Consider the following 6,140-nt stretch of genomic DNA (forward strand, 5'->3'; position numbering starts at 1 on the left):
TTTTCCCAGTCATAGATGACTGAGGTTCCTGATCTGAAATGTACAAGAGTTATTAAAAGAAGGGAGTATATTGATCACCATGTATTAGGGCGTACTTTCAGGAGTAGATAACTGTTCATATAACATGGCCATTGTTTGGCTGGAGACAAGATACTAGCCCTGTCTTAGGACAAGCTGTATCACCCACTTCCCAAGATTCTTTGGTTTTGGTAGGTAAAAAATATCATAAATGGGTCCAGAAACTTCACACTTAGGATTCACAGGTTCCAAAGAATTCTTGATCAAGTATTTTCATTGGAATGGTGTGTGTGTGTGTGTGTGTGTGTGTGTGTGTGTGTGTGTGTGTGGGCAGTGCCCTTAGAGGTCAGAAGAGGCCATTAGATCCCCTGGAGCTGAAGTTATGGGTAGTTGTGAGCCACTCAGTGTGGTTGCTGAGAACTGAATCAGAGTCCTCTGAAAGAATTCTTAACTGCTGAGCCATCTCTCCAGCCTCTCTCTCTCTCTCTCTCTCTCTCTCTCTCTCTCTCTCTCTCTCTCTCTCTCTCTCTTTCTCTCTCTCTCTCTCTGTGTGTGTGTGTGTGTGTGTGTGTGTGTGTGTGTTCGTGTGTTTAAGAAAACAATTGACCCAAATGTCAGAATCCTTTATGCATCTAGAACTTGGATGAACCTACATTGTTTTGAAAGTCCTCGGTTACAGACATGTAAACTTGTAATTATCATTTATAAGTTGCAGTCATCACATATGAAACTAATTCAATAAAAAATGTAATTGCATGCCCTATATCCACACACACAGAAGAGCAGAGCCCCACGACTTCTGCCCCTCTGACGCTTTCAACCCAAGCTACACAGCTCCCTCCCACTCACAGACCTTGCTGTCAGTCAGCACTCACAGAGGTCTTGCTAGGGAACTTGCACATTCATCTGGGGTCCTGAAAGAGGTTCCTAAACATCCTGGGGAAGACGGTATCCTCTAACTTCCCAGAGTCAGGTCTGAAAAAGTGTGGGGCACTTACTAAGCCGATGGCATGGAAGTGAGGACTTTATTGGTAGATGGGATGGATCTGCAATAGCAGTTATGGATACCTGATAAGATATCCAGGTATCTTCAATAATAAGAGAGGACTATATCTTACTTATTAATCTGCTTTCATTTATTTATTTTTAAATCACAGTCTTGCTAGGTCACTCTAGCTGGTCTAGAACTCATGGCATCCCCCTGTCTTAGATTCCCAAGCGTTAGGATTACAGGTGTGAGCTACCACATCCCATTTACTATGCTTTATTGGATTAGCAGTTCTAGTGAAGAAATAGGGGTTACATCACTCTGAGTCACATGATTTCTGAACAGTTCCAGTGGGATTCATTTAGTAATACTAACCTCCAAATTGGCCAAGCACAAACTAAGTATATGGTTATATGAAATAAGGACTTTGACCCTATTCCAAACATTCTCTTTACATCTTTATCCAGATCTATCCTTTTGCCTTATTTAGCAGGTCAAAGAGTTGAAGCCATGTCAGGTTCCTCTCAGGATCTCTGCTACTGAAACCCAGTCTATGTGTGTTAGTGTTTGTGATTATAGTAGCCACAGTGAAGACTAGCACCGTCGCTCTTCAGGAATGGGTCACTGATCTGCTCACCACTGGCCACCACCACACAGCAGTACAGTGGATACTCAATGAATATCCACCAGGTAAGCAGTCGGTGGTCTTGATCTGGAACTTTTCCCAAGGGCTCATGTGCTGGAGTCCTGGCCTTGGCTAGGGATGCTACTGAGGGGGTGTTTGGATGATGAAGGCTCTTACCCAGCTGTTGACTTAACCACACATGGACTCATAATTGAATGGACTGTGGGGAGGTACTGAAGACCAAGGGAGGGGTCCAAGGAGAAGAAGAGGGTCATTTGGGGGTGCCTTTGAGAGTGTATCTTGTCCTTGGACTCTTCTCTTTCCTTCTGTTTCCCATTTATCATTATCTGAGGCTGCTTTGTTCCAGTACATGTTCCTGTCATGATGCTGAATCCTCTGGTTAGTTCTATGTATATTGTCTTCATCGTCATCATCATCATCATCACTATCATCTTCACCATGATCATCACTACCACCATACTCTTCACCATCATCCTTCACATCACCATCACCATAATCTTCACCATCATCACCATCATCATAACCATCATCACTATTACCACCATCATCCTCATCACCATCATCCTTACCACAATCATTATCACCAACACCACCATTACCATCACTACCACCACTACCACCACAATCATCACTACCACCATCATCACCGTCACTCTGCTAGTGTTTTTGACAACTTGATACAAGTTCGGATCATCTGAGAAGAGGGAACCTCGGCTGAGAAAATGTCTTTATCAGATGGGTCTGTGGGCAAATCTATGGTACATTGACTGGATCAGTGATTGATGTGGGAAGGCCCACTGTGGCTAGGGGGTCCTGGGTTGTATAAGAAAGCAGGCTGAGCAAGCCATAAGAGAGCAAGCCAGGAAACATCATTCCCCTGTGGCCCCTGCTTCAATTCCTGCCCTGAGTTCCCTCCATGTGAGATGTAGCAAACCCTGTCTTCCCTGAGGTGCTTTTGGCCCGTGTCTTTATCACAGCAAAAGAAAACGAACTGAGATGACCACCACCATCATAAACCGCTACCACCACTACCATCCGACTTGGGGAAATGGGTACTGTGATGGGAGAAAAACTGTGGCCTGCCAACATCCTCGTGTTCTTACTTTGCTTTCCAACCCCCATCCAAGTCACTGGGTCCTTCAGGCTCCAAATCCTGCCATTCGGCCCACAGCCAGCCTCTCAGGATGGTGCCAGAAAGCACCAGGATACACCTTCAAGGAAGAAAAAAAAGAAAAGTTCCTGCCAAGGTATTGTAGCCCTCTCCCGGGGAGGTGGTATTGTTTGAATGAGATCCAGCCCCCGGGCCGCCACCCACCTGCTCACTCGCCCCCCCCCCAAGCCCCTCCCTGGAAGACACCTGGGAGTATAGGATCCGGAGTAGCTGGTCCAGTTTGTGGTCGCTGGCAGAGGGGTTCAGGTTGCATTCACAAAACCCACTGATCCAGAAAACCATTACAAGGGAAAGGATTTTTCGGTCTCCACGGAGGGAGGGAGGGAGGGAGGGGTAGAAATTAAAAGGGGGGGAAAAAGGAGCAGAAACAAAAATAACAAGGCCATTAATCTTTCATCAAGTTAAAGGGATGAAAAGGAATCGCTTAAAGTATCATTCTTCCCTCGCACCACAAGCATGTTGCCCCCTGCTAACTTCAAAGGCTCTGAAGAGAAGTTGGTTAATATTGTTGGCACAGTCTCAGGCCGCGGCTGACTATTGCTTCAGCGGGATCTTTCTCTGCTTTTAAACAAAGAAAGCGTGAGGGTCGGGCACTCATTGAGGGGAGACGCGCAACGTAAAAGGTGCCTTTGTGCCCCGCGTGAGGCCTTCGGAGAACGGCTCTCTGCCAGCACACACTGGTGACAGACCCGTTCGTCACAGATTCGAACCACCGTCAGGTACCCACAGAAGTCCCGCTCCGAAGAGGGAGGGGGAAGGGGAGGTGGAGACTGGGTCGTTGTCTTAGCTCAGTCAGGCCTGGTCCTGCGCTCAGCATCTGGCCTCCCAGCTGAGATGCAGTTGGTCAGAAAGCCAGTGCGGCACTTTGGAGCGCACTCAGTGTACCCGGAGCTCCTCGCCTATTGAAGCTTGAGTGATTGGATGTTTTTCAAGGTGGCTGCTATTTATACTGCAAACAAAGCTAATTGGTGGTGAGTGAAGGGCTTTGTGGTTGGGCCGTGGCTCTGGGTAGGCGCTGCTGAGTGGGTAAGGTGTGCCACCTGTACTGCTAAGGGCTCAGGGCAGAGGAAGGGCAAGGATAGCTGTGTTTGCTGCCAGGGTGGAGGACACGCTCCAGGAAGGTGTGGCTAGAGTCGTCCACCAGAGGGCTCACAGAAGGCAACATCCCAAGGTGGGTATTGTGACGATTGACCCCCATGGTGGTGTTGTTATAGATGTCCCGGCACAGAAGATGTGAGCTCTATCTGTGACCAACATCCCTTCATAGCAGAAGGTTGTACCAATGTCTGCCAGGGTAGATGTGGTTACCCACTGTCTTGGGGTTTTTATTGCTGTGAAGAGACACCATGACCACGGAAGTTCTTATGAAGAAACCATTTAATTGGGGTGGCTCGCTTACAGTTTTAGAGGTTCAGGCCATTATCATCATGATGGGTGGGGAGTATGGCAGTGTACAGGCAGACATGGTACTGGAGAGGTAGTTGGGAGTCCTACATTTTGCTGGCAACAGGAAGTCTACTGAAACACTGGGGGGTATCCTGAGCATAGGAAACCTCAAAGCCCATCCCCCCACAGTGACACACTTCCTCCAACAAGGCCACACCCACTCCAACAAAGCCACACCTCCTAATAGTGCTTTTGGGGAGGCTAATTACATTCAAACTATCATACCTGTAACATGAATCTTAAAAGGTCTTAATAAAAACAAACCAGAACTGGGTATTGGGGTAAATACTGGAAGATCAGATAGACAGTACAGTCCACAGCCACCTCACCTTGCCAATTCCTCAGCTGATCCTGTTTCCTCAGACTGGAAGCTTCTGAGTCCTCATCCAGAATGAATCTCAGCTGAACTGTTGCTCAAAAGCCTAAAAGCTTAACCAGGCGCTAGTTCCTGGTTTTCATTCCTTATATACCTTTCTGCTTTCTGCCATCACTTCCTGGGATTAAATGCTCACTTCCTGGGATTAAAGGCATGAATCACCATGCCTGGCTATTTCCAGTGTGGCTTTGAACCCACAGAGATCCAGATGGATCTCTGCCTCCCAAGTGATAAGATTAAAGGCATGTGTGCCACCATTTTCTGGCCTCTATGTCTATCTAGTGGCTGTTCTGCTCTATGACCCCAAATAAGTTTCTTAGGGTGCACAATATTTGGGGGAACACAAGATCACCACGCATACCACTGTTGTTTATTCTATGATGGATATTGTTGCCAATTTCTTTGGGGTAGTTGCTTTGAACTGGATAGGCAAAGAACAGGGGAAGCAGACAAAGAAATTGGCATTCAGGATGATTTTGCAAAGCGGGGGAGATTTGGTCTTGCTTTGGGTCAAATCTCCCAGATCAAATCAGTTATCCTCAGCCACCCACAGAACACCGTGGAGTTTGGGGTCTCTATCTCCCATGTCTCCTGGGTTTTGAAAGTGTCTTCTCTCAGCCTTGAGAGCTTTGTTGAGTCAGAGTGAGTGACTCGGGCTGACCTCTGGTACACTGGCTCTCTGTGTGATACTGGGCAAGCCGCTCCTGGCCTGAGGTCCCCTGTTTCTGCCTGATACGGATGGACCACAGATGTACCCAGGGGAATGCTGAGGGATACTCAAGAAGAGTACACAGGAAGTGTTGGATATGCAGAGGGACTCAGTACAACCTGGCTGGCATCCCTTGTCTCAGGTAACCATCAATCGGTTGAGAACAATTGAGTGAGGTGGCTGTGAATGTGAATGTGATCATTCATAACGATTGTCACCTTGACAGGATCTAGAATCGTCTTGGAGACAAATCTCTGGATATATCTCTGAGGAAATTTCTAGATTGGGTTAAATGAGGCAGGGAAACCCTACTTGGATGGGAGCAGCCCCATTCCATGAGCTAGGGCTCTGGGCTGAATTAAAAAGGAGAAAGGGAGTCACCCCCATTCATCTCTCTCTGCTTTATGGCTACAGATGCTGTGTACCTAGCCGCCTCACGCTCCTGCTGCCTGACTTCACCGCCATGATGGACTGTGTGCCCTTAAACTGTGAGCCACAATAAACTCTTACATCCCTACATTGCTTTCCTCAGGCATTTTGTCACAGTAACGAGAAAAGAAGCTGCTACGTTTCGCTTCCCCCAAAGGATTTATTTACTTGAGGAAAAACAATGTAATGCTTTTTTTTGAGGGGGGCAGGGTTTTTCTGTGTAACAGTCCTGGCTGACTTGGAACTTGCTTTGCAGACCAGGCTAGCCTCAAACTCACAGATTCACCTGCCTCTGCCTCCCAAGTGCTGGGATTAAAGGCATGTGCCACCACCGCCAGGCATAATGCCTTTTTTAAA

At 47.3% G+C, this 6,140-nt stretch overlaps 1 long non-coding RNA gene across 1 annotated transcript; it reads left to right on the forward strand.

Annotated features, from left to right (window-relative positions):
• The first annotated feature begins 1,140 nt into the window (after window positions 1-1,140).
• LOC121825382 (uncharacterized) lies at window positions 1,141-5,871 on the forward strand. Its single transcript, XR_006067578.2, has 2 exons — window positions 1,141-3,542; window positions 5,769-5,871. It is a non-coding gene; the product is annotated as an uncharacterized LOC121825382 (long non-coding RNA).
• The last annotated feature ends 269 nt before the right edge of the window (window positions 5,872-6,140 follow it).

Source organism: Peromyscus maniculatus, chromosome 23, assembly GCF_049852395.1.
Source record: "Peromyscus maniculatus bairdii isolate BWxNUB_F1_BW_parent chromosome 23, HU_Pman_BW_mat_3.1, whole genome shotgun sequence".
Classification (NCBI taxonomy): Eukaryota; Metazoa; Chordata; class Mammalia; order Rodentia; family Cricetidae; genus Peromyscus; species Peromyscus maniculatus.